We start from the raw sequence: 17,815 nt of genomic DNA, 5'->3' as shown, positions 1-17,815 counted from the left end.
GCACGCACGCACGCACGCACGCACGCACGCACGCACGCACACACACACACACACACACACACACACACACACACACACACAGGATAGAGTGAGGACAGCAGCACAGCGAGACGATGAAAGGCTCTGGGGAACTGAGCAGAATCAGGGCTCTAAAAATGGTTCACCAGCTGATTCTCTGAGTCTTGGCAGAAACTACTTGATACAGAGGTTTTCAAATGGAACTAAAGGCCGGGCCAGGTGTGTGTCATACTCCAACATGGGGCAGGGCTCGTTTGTGGTGCAAACTTTGTCTGCTTGCTATCGGGAATGAGGCACCTGGGTGGGAGCGTTGGATATTTTCCCTGTCTTTTTTATTAGGTTGGGCTTCGGGAGGGGGGCTTGGAACTCCTATCACTCTGGAGCTCCATCAAAACCGCTCTTGAGGAATATGGCACAATAATATTCAACATAAAATCAATGGCTTGTTTAATTTAAACAGGGCCAGGAAATGTGGTAATTGCAAAGGGGGCACACAAATCAAGACCCCTTGTTATCCCATTTGCCGCTCCATTACTTGGTGGAAAAGGCATAAACATTATTTTTAGGTAACTATTAGGCCTGGATGGATACTGTCTATTTGCCCCATATATTATCATGCATTGCCATAGAGAATAGAGATACTGTCACTTTTTTCAACATTTCCTAGGGAGAAAGAGGAATGCATTATTTGGAGTATTGGGAGATAGAGAAAGAGAGATATTACATGACCATGGCTGATTCAGTGGCAGCAGCAGTAAGGGGGACTGTGAAATAGGATAGGTTTACTTCCTAGTTGATGTCACATGCCACTCATCCACCTACTGTCTGTGTGCCCGCTCTCTCTCCTCAAGTCTCTGTTGATACAGACAGACAAAGCTGAAAACAGATGATATACCCATCTCCTCCTTTTCCACTAAAATAAATGTACAAAAATACAGCACTCAAAGAAAAAAAAATCACGCCTTTGTCAATTCTAAGGCTATTTGTGAGACAATGTATAATTATCTTAAACATTAAATGACATCTGCCCGAGGCCTTCTTTGTCATAAAAAATAAACACAACATGTAGATATTGGAATGAAATGGCTAAACACGCACAGCAGTTATTTGATGATGACAAACACATAAGACACATAATAGTTTATATTATTTCATCATGAAAAAATGTGTTTTACCTTCATTATGATATGCTTTCATTTAAATTTCTCTACGAATAAAACAGCTGCATTGATTTGCTAAACAGATCTAAGATTTGTGTTGATAAGTTGCTTTAAAAACTACTCCCTCACGCAAGATGTTGGACATAGAGTTAAATCTGGATAGGTCACAATTATTCACAGATTGGGGTATAGCTGCTAGCAGTGCACATATGTTATGTTTCATAGCCATAGACAATATCCCCCCTCCTCCCTCCCTCTCCTCTACCCAGCAGCATAGAGAACTAGAAGGCATCAAGACTCATCTATCGAAGTGTAACTCAGCCATTAGAGCACACAGGCAAATGCCATCCATGACCGGGAGCACAAGGCAACTGACAAACAGCCAGAGACAAATCAGAAGATAATTTATAAGCTCATGTGCTAAAATCTCATTATTTGGCAATACAGATTTAGCAGCATGCCCAGTTCAGGACCATCAATTCCCGCAGCTGTAAATTATTAAAGAAACAGCCCTGGGTGTAAATCAAAATCAACACGTTTTGTTTAAGGAATAACTTCCTTCGTGTACCATGTATCACGTCTTAATTTATTTATCCTTCGTGTAAAACGCTCAACGTGAGAATCTTCCAGTAGGGAGATTCTTCTGTTTTTCCCTCTCTAAAAAAAGCAACACCGACAACAAGATCTTGTCACCTCTGTAAGCCTCAGTCCACCACAACATCCCCCAAACAAAGTTAAAGAGTAAAGAAACTAAGTAGAAGTGAAAGCGTTATGTGCCAAAACCGCCCTATCCGCTCCTGTCACATTGCATTTGGATTATCAGCTGCCATTTTGGAGGGGTGTTTACAGAGGAGACACAAGGACGATGCCTTTAATGACAGACCGTAGCCTCTGTCTGATGCTCTCCTCTTAGACATACTGTATACTCTCAGCTATTCCAGACGGTAATTTATAGAAACTTGGAGAGAATCATTGTGATGATGAATCAGTGTACATGTCAAAATGTCGTATTAGCCTACACTTGAGGTCGCTAAACAAAACAACCCCCTGGAGGCTTCCTAATCTACATGCACTGACGTGCCATCTAATATGTTTTATCTGCGTAAGTGAGCAATTTCCGTAAACATTAGAAGATAAAGACACAATGTTGAAGAGGTTTGTGTAAGCGGTTATCTAAGCAATAAGGTCCAAGGAGGTTGTAAATTGACTCCGCTTCATGTCGTGCTTAAGAACAGACCTTAGGCATGGTGTATTGGTCATATACCGCAACCCCCTGAGGTACCTTATTGCTATTATAAACCGGTCACTAAGATACAATGCATTCGGAAAGTATTCAGACCCGTTGCCTTTTTACACATTTTGTTACGTTACAGCCTTATTCTAAAATGGGTTACATAATTTTTCCCCTCTCATAAATCTACACATAATACCCCATAATGAAAGCAAAACTGTTTTTTCGAACAAAAAAACTGAAATACCTTATTTACATAAGTATTCATACCCTTTGCTATGAGACTCGAAATTGAGCTAAGGTCCATCCTGTTTCCATTGATCATTGTTGAGATGTTTCTTCAACTTGATTGGAGTCCACCTGTGGTAAATTCAAGTGATTGGACATGATTTGTAAAGGCACACACCTGTCTATATAAGGTCCCACAGTTGACAGTGCATGTCAGAGCAAAAACCAAGCCATGAGGTCGAAGGAATTGTCCGTAGAGCTCCGAGACAGGATTGTGTCGAGGCACAGATCTGGGGAAGGGTACCAAAAATGTCTGCAGCATTGACGGTCCCCAAGAACACAGCGGCCTCAATCATTCTTAAATGGAAGAAGTTTGGAACCACCAAGACTCTTCCTAGAACTGGCCGCCTGGCCAAACTGAGCAATCAGGGGAGAAGGGCCTGGTTCAGGGAGGTGACCAAGAACCCGATGGTCACTCTGACAGAGCTCCAGAGTTCCTCTGTGGAAGGACAACCATCTCTGTAGCACATTATGATAGATTGGCCAGACGGAAGCCACTCAGTCAAAGACACATGACAACCCGTTTGGAGTTTGAAAAAAGGTACGTACCTAAAGTACTCTCAGACCATAAGAAACACGATTATCTGGTCTGATGAAACCCAGATTGAACTCCTTGGCCTGAATGCCAAGCGTCCCGTCTGGAGGAAACCTGGCACTATCCCTATGGTGAAGCGCGGTGGTGGCAACATATTTTTTTATCTCAGCCCCCTTCCCCTCAGGAGGCATTTTGCCTTTTGGTAGGCCGTCATTGTAAATAAGAATTTGTTCCTAACTGACTTGCCTAGTTAAATAAAGGTGAAATAAAAATAAATAATAATAAATGTTGTGGGGATATTTTTCAGCGGCAGGGACTGGGAGACTAGTCAGGATCGAGGGAAAGATGAACACAGCAAAGTACAGAGAGATCATTGATGAAAACCTGCTCCAGAGGGCTCAGAACCTCAGACTGGGGTAAAGGTTCAGCCTCCAACAGGACAACAACCCTAAGCACACAGCCAAGACAATGCAGGAGTGGCTTCGGGACAAGTCTCTGAGTGTCCTTGAGTGGCCCAGCCAGAACACAATTGAACATGTCTGGAGAGACCTGAAAATAGCCATGTAGCGTCGCTCCCCACCCAACCTGAAAAAGCTTGAGAGGATCTGCAGAGAAGAATGGGAGAAACTCTCCAAATACAGGTGTCTCAAGCTTGTAGCATCATAACCAAGAAGACTCGAGGCTGTAATTAATCACTGCCAAATATGCTTAAACAAAGTACTGAGTAAAGGGGCTCAATACTTATGTGAATGTTATATTTCAGTATTTTAAAAAACTGGTTTTGCTTTGTCATTATGGGGTATTGTGTGTAGATTGATGAGGGAAAAAAACAATTTAATCAATTTTAGAATAAGGCTGTAACATAACAAAATGTGGAAAAAGTCAAGGGGTCTGAATACTTTCTGAATGCACTGTACATATAACAGTAAACAAGAAGTTTAGCGTCATAACAGTGGTATATTGTCTGATAAACACACGGCGTGAATGTTGTTTCAGCCAATCAGCATCCAGGACCCAAACTTCCTGGTTTATAACGTATAATAATCCCCTGTTTCTCCTCTCCTGTGATCCAGACCTCGTTGAGACGTGTCTCAGCGGAGTGTACTCTGAGTGTAGTGTGAAGTGTTTACAACAGTGTACATGTTCCAGGATGGGCTCTGGTCAAAAGTAGTGCACCATGTAGGGAATAGGGTGCCATTTGGGCCGTAGACCCTGTGATGTTTTGATGCATGGGCGTCTTCCCACCACAGTGGTTGTGGTGCTGGTCGTGGGGCCGGATGAATTACCACCGTGACCTACAAAGATTGGTCACCAACACATCACAGAGACACCCCCGACTGTCCAGTTTATGTCTCTTAATGTCTCTCTCAAAGTGAAATGCTGTCTCTGTGTGAGATGGGGAATATTTTTCTCTTCCCTCTTACCAAGGCTAATAATATATTTAGTCAAGATGGGTATTTTTTCAACTAAATCTTATTGTTCAGCATAACATGTTTTTAAACAGCCCTGGTCTGTTTCTGATATAGGGAATGATGTCGTGTTATGGCTAAATCAATATTATCCCCCCAGCTTTAAACACATTATTGCAATACAGGGGGAAAGATCATTCGTTTTGGAGGGAAACATATTACTATATGGAAAAAGATATGGAACACATTTTATTAGCATTTTCAACGTGATCATGAGAAATGTTTTGCCCTGTTTTTTTCTCTTTTCACTGCAATGAAAAGTGTGTGCATTTGAACTGTCTTGACATGTCCTTGTCGAGTGATTTCAAGCGTGATGGTAATAACAATAATTATCTTCTAAGTGTGGAAAAGGCATGAATATTCTCACATTGAGTAAGAGCAAGTCAACACATGGTTTCACTGTTTTCTTGGGGGGGGCAAATGAACAATAATTCCTTGCTAGAGAAGTTACAAATAAATGAAGTGGACTGCTGTTTGGTTATCATTATGCTCTCAAAATAATCTTCAATATTTACAAAATGGATTTTTATTACTAACCTAATTATCCCAACAGCTATTATGAAATTACAATACATTTAGTAGATACCTCCAAACAGAGGTATTACTGAAAGTGAATAAATACATTGAGACAGATACATTATACCACTCAATGCAATCAATGGAGGACATGTTTTACTCTAAAAGACAGACTTCCCCATCAGATTTGATTAATGTTTTAGTTACTCTTCCACAGGCATTAATATCTGAGAAATGATTATTAATAACAATGTAATTTCCAGAGATTAACCCCGCTTTGCCTTTATTCCTGATGTGTTGCCCTTTGAAAATGGATCTAGAAGATTGATGGATGTCCTGTGGAATGGTTTGTCCTTGTTTCAAGTCATTGTTTAATGACGCAATTGTGTCTTATTTGTCATTCATGTGTAAATGTCACATTGAACAAACTTACCAAATGTTGAAATCTTAATTTCACCTTCACTTTAGTTACACAATCTGACATTTGTCTCGTAACATTGATGTAACACTATAGCGATGTAGCACTTATATAAAGCAACATGATAGCTATAGAATACACTTGAAGACCATAGCCTTTTATAATACTAAAATGCCACCCTGTATAAATTGCTCATCCTAAATCAAAATGGTTAAATCAAGACAATTAAAAATTCTCTACCACCCATATAATAACAAGCTGTCACAGCACATCCCTAATCAAGCCCAGTCCTAAAGCAGCTGTATGCTGTGCACTGACCATGGATGTCCCTGGACGGACCTAACTGCCTACCTCTACCTCTACCTCTGCTTCTCCCTCTCCCTCTCCCTCTGCCTCTGCCTCTGCCGCTTTCTCTGCCTCTCCTGCTTTCTCTTCCTCTCTATCTTCCTCTGCCTCTCCCTCTGTCTCTCCCTCTACCTCTTTCTCTGCCTCTGCCTTTGCTTCTCCTTCTCCCTCTGCCTCGCCCTCTTCCTCTGCCACTCCCTTTTCCTCTGACCTTGCCTCAGTCTTTGCCTCAAGCTCTATCTCTGCCTCAGTCTCTATCTCCGCCTTCCCCCAGTCTCTCCCTCTCACTCTGCCTTTCTCTCTGCCCCTGTGTCTTATCAGGCCAGCAACATTGTGCCTGGGGAAGATGGACTTCCTGATAGGGCCCTGCTTGGAGAAAGCCTCGATGTTGACACACAGGATATTAGTCACCGTGGACAACGAGGGGACTTGACGTTTGACGCAGTTTGATTTCCATTTCCCCTCTCTCTCAAAACACGGGCAAATGAGGCCGTATTGAGCGGACACCAGGTGGACCGAGGGTTAGGAGGAGAGAGGGAGGGATAGGGGCATTCTTATTTATTGTTCATGTATTTTTTAGGAGGGAACCTGCAGGGTGAAATAAGTAAACATGATTTGACCTAGGGAAAGAGGTGGTGGTTTGATAATATGGGAAGTCAGACAGAGCAGATATGGGTTGAGCCTGAGTTGGCGGCTGACTTTACATTTTGATGGCGGCTATAGATCACTATAGTCATCATTAGCCTATATTTTAATGTTTGTTGACCAAAACAGCCAAGTTCCATTTTTGGTCAAACAATATTAATTGAATTGGTCCATCAACACATTTCACTAGATTCTCTGTTTTCAGTCATTCCATATTTATGGCATTATGACAGTGAGCTGTGAGGCGGTGTGACTACGGCATGGCTTTCTGTTCCCGTCAGGCGACCCTTGAACCTGAACGTTCAGTGGGGCCTCGCCCCGAGGGAGACCTTCGTTTCTCTGATTGGTCTGCTCTATGTTCTGATGAGAGACGGTTACATAGTCTAGTAGGTCTGTCAGTGTGGGGCGCTAAGGCACGTCATTACAACAAAACCACTGTACTACCAGACACATAGATGGACTGTCTCACTTAAAGACAGCCAGGAGGCTGCTACTCAGCTACTTATTATATTCTTGAAGTATTTTTGATGTCAGTTGGTTTTCATTTATACATTGTGTTATGAAGGTCCTCACAGTGATACAAATTAAGATACTGTATCTTAAACAATCTTTGTATTACTATTTTGCCTATTTTATATTCTTTGGATCATACTAGTTCAGTCAGTATGAGAGATACTCTGGACCATCAGAATACCAGCATGGAGCTGCCTCTCTCTCCTCCTATCTGAGTGTACTAGGCTCAGTGCCATGGCCCCCCACTGTTCCCACTGAGCACTATGTCACACAGCCAGCCAGACACAGCCAGCAGCCACCACCACAGCTGCCAAGGTGACAGCCCCTGAGCCCTGAGCCCTGCCTGCACTCTTTATCAGCCGCCCATCCCAGTAGCAGGCCCAGTCCCAGCCGACAGGCATAATGAGCTCTGCGCCCAGCTAGAGCCCCACTAGAGCCCCAGCGCTGACAGCCATCAGCCCACAGAGAGAGTAGCGGCTGGGGGTTGATGAGCTGGTGGTGGGGGTGATGGTGGTGGAGGTGGTAGGGAGATGGTTAAAGCCAGCCCTGCCCTGCAGGTGTGCCTGACCCCTAACCCATGACCCTTGACCTGGTCCCAGTGTCCCAGTGTCCTGACTGATGACACTGAGATTACCGCTCCATGGGGATCGTGGGGACTGGACGGCTCACGTCCTTCCACTAGAGCCTACAGCCCAGCCCGCGGTCACTATTGAAACATTGATTTCACAGCTTTCATTTCTACAGAAGGTAAAGACAAATAGACTCTGGTGACTTTTGAACTTTACCGGCCTGCATCTTGTCACTGCAGCTTGTCACTGCTCTTGTGTGTTCCGTCTCGGCGCTTCAATGAAGTTGCCAAGGTTGAAGTGTGATAAGAAGTCCCACCAAACAAACATAGCTGCCTCTATTGAATTCCTGTCTGGTCTATGCAAACAAGACGTGACAGATTTAATTTGTTTGTCACGTTGGCTTAATTAAACCTGATACCTTTAAGCGTGAGCCAAATTCTGTGGAACGGCAGTAGGAAATGAGTCTGAGGTTGGGGTTCATTGAGGAGAGGAGAGGGAGAGAGTCACGTTACCCGACAGTTCTTCACTCTCCATGCCTTCTGATTGGTTTAGGAAATGTTGTTGGGAGAATACCACTGTGCTCTGCCCTGTCAAATAACTTTGACTCATAAAATCTAAAAAAGAATCTGAGGAAAATCTGGGGGCAGCCAACAATGCCAATTGTATATCGCTGTTGTTCTTGAGAGATGGAGAGTTAGCGAGGAAGAAGGAGTTAGAGAAGGACACAGTGTATTAACTAGGAGTGAAGGCATGGTGTGGGTAACAGAGTCTGAGAGAGAGAGAGAGAGAGAGAGAGAGAGAAAGAGGGAGCATAAGCAAGTGCGAGGGCACCCGCAGACAGCTACAAGATGGAGTAGCAGCATGCGCAAGATAAGCTGTCGGCACGGAGACAGTGTGTGACAGTCCTCGAAGCAGCGAGCGGGCGGGAGTGTGACGGGGAATACAGAGAGCGGCATTATTGTTTAAATCATTGATTGCTTCCCTTCCTCTCAGCACAGATGCTTCTGAAACCAGAAAAGCGAAGAAAAACAGGGACCAAATCCAGTTCCCAGCCCTTTGTTGTTGCTCCATTCCTCTGTATTCACTTTCTGATGCTTTGTGCCTCACCAGTCACCAACCACCACCATTGTTTTTCTTTCTGTTCTTTCACAATGCATGCTATTTAACCTCCTATCACAAAGTGCGCTATTCTAGTTTATTCAAAGGCCTTGCCGTGGATGTTGAAGAGGGTTTAGAACAGCAGCAGACAGGTGAGGGACATTAGACGTCTCACAAGGTAATGAACATTGGAGGATATCAAATAGAGGAGCAGATGTTTGTTTCAGTCTGGGAAAGGAAAGGAGAACATTTGATTTGATTTTGATTTGAGAAGCCTGAGTGGGATCTGTCTTTTAAAGCTGAGCCATGCAAAAAGCTGCCGTTTTGACAATTACTATTGGATAAAGGGTCATGTCTTCGCCAGGGGTTTCAGTGAGCTTATTTCTGAAGATAATCGGTCAGACACAGTATTATAGTTGTCTAGTCAAAGGGATTGATTTTTCCTCTCAACTCCTTTATGTTTTGGCAGCTTATTCTCTGTTCAAATAGGATTCTGTAGCGTAGAGAGACGATGGTTGTGTGGACACGGGAATATTTTCATAGGCTTGATATGATAGGGACGTAGTGGTTAGCTTGTTTACAATACAGGATAGCATTTCATAGCATTTCAGTACAGTATAAAGTTCCAATATATCCATGTTAGAAAATATATCATATTTAGCAAAAGACAGAATTCGTATGTGTTCTTGCTTGCGCTCCTGTATGCTTGTGAATGCCTGTGTGTCTTGTGTTTAATACAGTATATTGAACAACACCCGATCCAACAACATAGAAATTTTCCAAATCTGTTGGTCATAAATCAGAAACACTGTCTCATAGACAACCCCACCTCACCCTGTCCCATAGACAACCTCACCCCACCCTGTTTTGTTGCCATAGCGCAGAGCTTGAGACCGTCTAGCGTCGGTGGCGGACTGGCTGTTGTTGGCAGGAAGTGGCTAACAGTGAGGTTTAGTGACAGGCTCGGTTCCCCTGCCCGCCCCCCATCCCCCCCCCCCCCCCCCCCCCCCCGCCATGCTCCTCCGTGGGCTCGCCTGTCTCTCTGTTAGCCGAGAGGCTGACACTGACGTGACACTCGTGAAATAATTATGAAGCAAAAACACTGCTGACAGCAAACAGCCCGCTCCCCTCAATGATGTGTCACCCGTGATTAGCATGGGCCCTGCCATTGCCACCGCAGAGAGAGAGAGAGAGAGAGTGAGGGAGAGGGAGGGGTGGCGGGAGACAGAGAGAAGGAGGGAAGAAGAAGAATGAGAGAAAATAAATAATGGCAATAAAGACAGGGTCCAGAGAGAGTAAACGATAGAAGAGGGGGAAGAAAAAGAGACAGAAAAAAGGAGAAGCCTGACAGATAAAACAGGGATAGATAGAGAAGGTAAAGCTAGATAAGGATAGAAGGTTGAAGCTAGGAGGTTCAGTGCAGAGGGGATGAATGCACTGAAGGAGCCCCTGGACATAGGGGAGTAAACAGAGGAAAGTGACACCTGTATCTGTCGCCTGCTGTTAGGAGACATATGCCCTGCTTCTGCCCTCCTCCATCATGCGGCATTATGTCCCCCGGGCCATGAGAAAACAGCACCATGGGCGCCCGGCCCTAATGTGTGGGCTCTGCCCTTTCCCCACCAAATACCAAAGGTCAGATGTGAGGAGCAGCAGCGTGTGTGTGTGTGCGCTTGGGGATCTATGCATGTGTGTGTGTTTGTGTGTGTGTGGTTACATGGTAATAAGACTGTCATGTTACATAGTACTTCCAATATTTGCAGCTTTGTTGTGTATTTTCTTGGCTTCATTTGTTGTTAATTATTTGGCTTATGAAATTATTTGTTTGTCTATTACTATAGAAAGATAAATACTATGAACAGAATCCTGCATCTAAAGGTTTAAATGAAAAACACTTCCGCGAAAAGAAAGACCTCAATCAAATAGGACATTGGTTGGATGGCTCCTTTTCCTGCTAGAGCACATTTGTGAGTCAGGGCTTAGATTGATCAGTGGATTTGGAACCTCCCTTTGAAATATGAGGGAAACGCTTTGTTTCCAAGACACGGGGCGTAAAATGCTGAATGTACATAACTCTTCTTAACAGAGAGTAAATCCCAGAAAAACAACCTGCCGCTCTGAGTGGACAGTACATTTCACAGCAGTATATTTGAAAATAAATCTAAGATGATCAACCATGAAACACTCACAGAACAGGATAGAGAGAGGGAATTTATGGACACCAGGATAGCCAGCGCCTAAGACAAACAAAATGGCCCTGAGAGTGAAAACACAAATAAAATAGTATTTTTTATGGTTCAAATGGATGTTCGCTAGGATATTTGACTTTCTCTTTGGCTTTACCATATCCACCACATTTATTTGTGCATTAAAAAGGCTATTTTTCTAGGTATCAAGAGCTCTGCCTGGAGTCCAGGTGACAGATTCTAGATGGGATCCTTTATGTGTTCTGAGATGTCAGGTGCTGTGTCTCGTGTGTGTGTGAGTGCGTGTGTGTGTTCGCGCAGACATGTCAGTGTATGTATGGAATGAGCGTATGTGTGTTTTAATGCATACTCCTCTAGCTTCACTTCACTCCGACTCCAACTGAGGGGGGTGGAATGTTTGAACATGGGCAGGCCTGGCTGTTGGGAGGATGGCACAGGCGTGGTGACAGGCGGGGTGACAGGGTGACAGTTCAGCTTTGAAGGGTTCATGCAATATTGATGTCCCAGAATGAGCATCAGTAGCCTGGCCTTAGGGGTCAGCCAATTAACTGGAGCACACTTCCATTTCCATGGCAGTGAGCACTGGGCTTCACTGGGCTCAAAGGGGGCTCAACAGGGGCCAGGGCTGTAGTAGAATGTTAACACTGCTGGTGGCACATTGACCACATCTCTGACTCAACATGGCTGCCAAGTGCTAACAACGTCATCTACCACTGCCACACAGCCTCCCAAACTTTATTCTCCCTATCTCTCTATTTCTCTCTCTCTCTCTTTTTCTGTGTCAGTTTTCTAATGTCACCCTCTCTTTTTTTGAGATCCTCAAAGTGAAATAGCCAAGGCCTTGCGTTAGTCAAATGTTTGACTTCCCTGTCGTGGGATGACTAATCTAGTTGTCGTTTGACTTGAAAATAGAGATATGGAAATCATATTTTGATCAATTCGCTACAGAAAAACACCCCGAACACGTAGAGACAGTCAAATGTCAAACTGTATGATGTGTGAAATCTGTTGAGTAAAACACCATGTAGTATAGCCTACACCCAGAACCCTCTTTAACCTTTTACTGCAGCGGGCTAAATCAGGGTCACACAGAGTGTTTCTTGGTAGTCGTAAACAAATCTATTTTGAAACAGAAGTATACACCTCACACACATGGTTAAGCCTTTTTTTTAAATACACCTGCACAATGTCAGATATAGAATTGAAATGTATTACATTTTGAGTTTGCATCCCAATATTACACTTTATATACACAATAGTCAGTAGTTTTAGAACACTTACTCATTCAAGGGTTTTTCTTTATTTGTACTATTTTCTACATTGTAAAATAATAGTGAAGACATCAACACTATGATGTAACACATTTGGAATCATGTAGTAACCAAAAAAGTGTTAAACAAATCCAAATATATTTTATATTTGAGATTCTTCAAATAGCCACCCTTTGCCTCGATGAAAGCTTTGCACACTCTTGGCATTCTCTCAACCTGCTTCACCTGGAATGCAGTCTTGAAGGAGTTCCCACATATGCTGAGCACTTGTTGGCTGCTTTTCCTTCACTCTGTGGTCCGACTCATCCCAAATCATCTCAATTTGGTTGAGGTCAGGGGATTGTGGAGGCCAGGTCATCTGATGCAGCACTCCATCACTCTCCTTCTTGGTAAAATAGCCCTTACACTGCCTGGAGGTGAGTTGGGTCATTGTTCTGTTGAAAAACAAATGATAGTCCCACTAAGCCCAAACCAGATGGGATGGCATATTGCTGCAGAATGCTCGGGTAGCTATGCTGGTTAAGTGTGCCTTGAATTAAAAATAATTCACAGACAGTGTCACCAGCAAAGCACCCCCACACCATCACACCTCCTCCTCCTCCATGCTTTACGGTAGGAAATACACATGTGGAGATAATCTGTTCACCCACATCACGTTTCACAAAGACACGGCTGTTGAAACCACAAATTTCCACTGGTCTAATGTCCATTGCTCATGTTTCTTGGCCCAAGCAAGTCTCTTCTTATTATTGGTGCTTTTTAGTTGTGGTTTCTTTGCAGCAATTTGACCATGAAGGCCTGATTCACACAGTGTCCTCTGAACAGTTGATGTTACTTGAACTCCGTGAAGCATTTATTTGGGCTGCAATTTCTGAGGATGGTATCTCTAATGAACTTATCCTCTACAGCAGAAGTAACTCTGGGTCTTCCAGTCCTGTGGCAGTTCTCATGAGAGCCAGTTTTGTGATGGTTTTTGATGGTTTTTGCGACTACACTTGAAGAAATGTTCAAAGTTCTTGAAATGTTCCTTATTGACTGACCTTCATGTCTTAAAGTAATGAAGTAATGATGGACTGTCATTTCTCTTTGCTTATTTGAGCTGTTCTTGCCATAATATGGACTTGGTCTTTTACCAAATAGGGCTATCTTCTATATATAAAACCTACCTTGTCACAACACAACTGATTGGCTCAAACGCATTAAGAAGGAAAGAAATTCCTCAAATTAACTTTTAAGAAGGCACACCTGTTAAAGGAAATTAATTCCAGGTGACTACCTCAATAAGCTGGTTGAGAGAATACCAAGAGTGTGCAAAGCTGTCATCAAGGCAAAGGGTGGCTATTTGAAGAATCTCAAATATAAAATATATTTGGATTTGTTTAACACTTTTTTGGTTACTGCATGATTCCACATGTGTTATTTCATAGTTTCTATGTCTTCACTATTATTAAACAATGTAGAAAATAGTAAAAATAAAGAAAAACGCTTGAATGAGTAGGTGTTCTAAAACCTTTTGACCGATAGTGTCACAGAAGACTGAAATATAGCAAAACTGTTTGACATAGAAACACCAGACATTCCACCCTAGAGGCCACTGAGTGCAGGAAAAGGCTACGCATGGTCTTTACCAGTCTGCCAGGCCAGTTAGGCTATCTGGCTGTGTGAAGGGTTAGAGAAAACAGCTAAAACAGCTCTGGCTCTATCTTCTTCACAGCCCCTCATCCATCATGGTGGTCCCTCCCAGCCTCTATACCAGTCCCTGTGGACACACACTAGTCCTGCTTCTAAAGCTGGCTACACACTGTTTATCACTGGAGACTAGGGTTAGATTCCGCTTGCCTTTTTTTTTTGCTGTGTGTTCAAAGCTGTGTGTGGTAGTGGTTCAAGTTATGAAATGGTTGAAGTTATGAAATGTTTGGCAAGTGTCAGTGTATTATACTAAAATCCTCATGATTTGAAGAGAATTGGGCTTGTTTTTTCATTTGGACTTTTATTTTAATATAGGCTACGTTATATAACATGTCACTGTCAAGCAGATACATACCCTACTCCAAGTCTGTTAGTATCAAGTTCATTATTCTGGATGCACAGTGACCTTGGTTCATATACCTCACTGTATTATGCACACTAATTAAGATCATTATTAAGTATCACCTAAAGAGAAATTGTGAAACATGGAGTTGTCAGTGAATAGTCTTCTTCTCTTGACAGTATTATATTAGTATAGTATTCTTATTACGGTGCTACTTGGCAGTTTATACAGTAAAATATAATTTAAAATATGTTCATTATATATGCGATTGAGTTGCTGAATATTTTTTTTTGCATGTTTAGTCCCCCTATTAATCTTGAATATACTTACATGATCCCTAATTAATTACACACTCATAAGGTTCATTTAGAATGCAGTGTGGTTTCAGTAGATCATAATTATGCTAATACTAGCCAGGAAGCTCATTTGATAATATTACATTTTAGAGGCCCATAATTGCAAAACTCTTTTAAAATACATGTGTTTTTTAGGTGGAGGGCTATTTGGGATGAGCTTGTGTAAAAGTATTGCTTATTGTAGAATGAATTGTGCTGTTTAACTGTCCTAAAACTAAATCAGCTTTTCCAGTACTTCCAAAGCTGCAGCATAGTGAAAGGAGAGATGACCTAATTTCTCTTTCTAATTCTCTCCCTGTCTTTCCCTCTTTCATCACGTCTGTCTCTAGTCTAAAATATCTCTCACACATGTTAATCGCTCTGTCTCATTTGCATTGAAATGATTTCACTCTTTCTATTCAGGCATTGTCTGGTCCCGCTATTAAGTTCTTGTTTTTTATGCCCCCCTTTCAGTGTTTGGGTGACTTTTTGTGTGAGTCTCCCTATTGTGACTGGGGAAGATAGTACCCAGCCCGGTGACTGATGGCACACGTGTCATTGTTTGATAGCAGAGATGAGCAGGGATAGGGATGGGAGGACCCAGGTGGGCGGGCCAGTCAAGTGCCTGTCTAAAAGGAGCTCAGTGGTCATTGAGTCATTGAGCCAGTAGTGACTGTGCCAGACACTGATTTTGCACCTGTCCAGTATGTCAGGAGTCAGGACACCCACGCTAAAAGACCTGATGGAAAACGTCCGCGCTTCAGAACCCTGTCAGCACCCTGACCCTCTCACCGGCCTTCCAATCACTTCATTTCCAGACGGGCAGTTGCTGGTAAACACATATATAGATGGAAATCGACACAGGCAAACATAAGGTATCCACATCTGAATTGACTTTAAGTTGTAGGAAAAGACAGGTGGTTTCAATTGAATGGGGCTACTCTATATCTTCTTCATGCATTATGGCCACAGAAGGCCATGTTATTAAGGTCTACTAAAGTGCGTTTTGGTGTGCTCAAGCATGCGTATGTATTGTCTATGTGTCTGTGTGTGTGTCCCCTGCGAGAGCATTTAAGTCCAAGACTCTCTCTATAAGTGACCCAGTTCCTCTCCCCTCTCTCCTCCTGCGTCCTCTACAATCTAATTCTGCCTGTGGTGGATGGTGGGTACAGTAGCATATTATATCAACACTAAGAGAAGCCGTACAATCCACTTAACGAGGTAAAGAGACTGTAGAGCAGCTCCTCAACGGCCGATAACATCAAACTGGTGCAGGCAGGTCACAGCACGGGGTGGCTGTGGCCAGGCAGTCACTCTGCTACACACAGACCACATAGGAGGTTTACACTATGAGAGAGAGAGAGAGAGAGAGAGAGAGAGAGAGAGAGAGAGAGAGAGAGAGAGAGAGAGAGAGAGAGAGAGAGAGAGAGAGAGAGAGAGAGAGAGAGAGAGAGAGAGAGAGAGAGAGAGAGAGAGAGAGAGAGAGAGAGAGAGAGAGAGAGAGAGAGAGAGAGAGAGAGAGGACACTTTCCTATTTCCTTCCCTCTTCCTTTCCTTTAGATGTGTTGGTTGGAGCCTCTTTACTAGTCCTTTTACAGTGATGTATTTACGTGTAGTAGCATAATGAAACATGTATCACATATTTTGTACTACAATATCTAATGATTGAATGAACAACTACACAGTGAAACTATCGGTATATTGTGTGTGGGTGATCTAAATGAATGTTCCTATGGTATTTCATGATAAATTAGTTATATGAACCAATGATTCTGCAACTGCAAGGTTTCTTTAAAGATATGAATGCACAATGCAATGTTTTGAACATTGGACAGCCTGTGTTACAAGTGATGGCCGTTATGAGTTTTGTGTCTAGAGTTTTGAAAAATGACGACAAGGTTCTGAAATTAGTGCCAAAGGGATTGTAAAAAACTGTATAACAAACCCCATAATATTCCCAGGACAATGTATGGCATCCTAGCATCATGATAACAGTGTGGTGTCACATCAATGTGCGTGTTGGGCTATTATCATCTAGCTCCCTGGCTCCGGCCAGGGCCCTGAGTGTATCCACTGATTGTAGTAATTAAGCTCTCCGCTGGGTGGACTTTAACTGGGATTGGAGCTAATAGGCAACAAATATATAAAAGCAATAAGCTAATGGTGTGAGTAATTAAGAAGCAATGTGTTTAGACGCATGACAGAGCAGCAGCCGGCATTGGGACACACTGGAGCACAGCGGGACTGGGGGAAAGGGAAAGCCGGATACCCAGTTAGTTGTACAACTGAATGCATTCAACTGAAATGTGTCTTCTGCATTTAACTCAACCCCTCTGAATCAGAGAGGTGCAGGGTGCTGCCTTAGTAGACATCCACGTCTTCGGCGCCTGGGGAACAGTGGGTTAACTGCCTTGCTCATAGGCCAAACGACTGATTTTTACTTTGTCAGCTCGGGCTTTTTACCTTGTCACCTTTCGGTTACTGGCCCAACGCTCTAACCACTAGGCTACCTGCCGGGAGTTTGTGTGTGTGTGTGTATATGTATGTGTTTGGGGTGGGGCTATGTTGTGTGTGTGTGTGTGTGTGTTTGGGTTGGGGTTATGTTGTGTGTGTGTGTGTGTTTGGGTTGGGGTTATGTTGTGTCTGTGTGTGTGTGTGTGTGTGTGTGTGTGTGTGTGTGTGTGTGTGTGTGTGTGTGTGTGTGTGTGTGTGTGTGTGTGTGTGTGTGTGTGTGTGTGTGTGTGTGTGTGTGTATGTATGTGTTTGGGGTGGGGTTATGTTGTGTGTGTGTGTGTGTGTGTGTGTGTTTGGGTTGGGGTTATTTTGTGTGTGTGTGTGTGTGTGTGTGTGTGTGTGTGTGTGTGTGTGTGTGTGTGTGTGTGTGTGTGTGTGTGTGTGTGTGTGTGTGTGTGTGTGTGTGTGTGTGTGTGTGTGTGTGTGTGTGTGTGTGTGTGTGAATTTGGAGTGGGGTTATGTTGTGTGTGTGTGTGTGTGTGTGTGTGTGTGTGTGTGTGTGTGTGTGTGTGTGTGTGTGTGTGTGTGTGTGTGTGTGTGTGTGTGTGTGTGTGTGTTTGTGTCTGTTTGTATTCAAATAACCACTAGCACAGTTCCTTGACACAAACAGAACACAACTTGATAATTTTACAAAGTGACTCTACATGTAAG

The sequence above is a fragment of the Salvelinus fontinalis genome, chromosome 17 (assembly GCF_029448725.1).
Source record: "Salvelinus fontinalis isolate EN_2023a chromosome 17, ASM2944872v1, whole genome shotgun sequence".
Lineage (NCBI taxonomy): Eukaryota > Metazoa > Chordata > Actinopteri > Salmoniformes > Salmonidae > Salvelinus > Salvelinus fontinalis.
Note: the sequence above shows the minus strand (reverse complement) of the source record.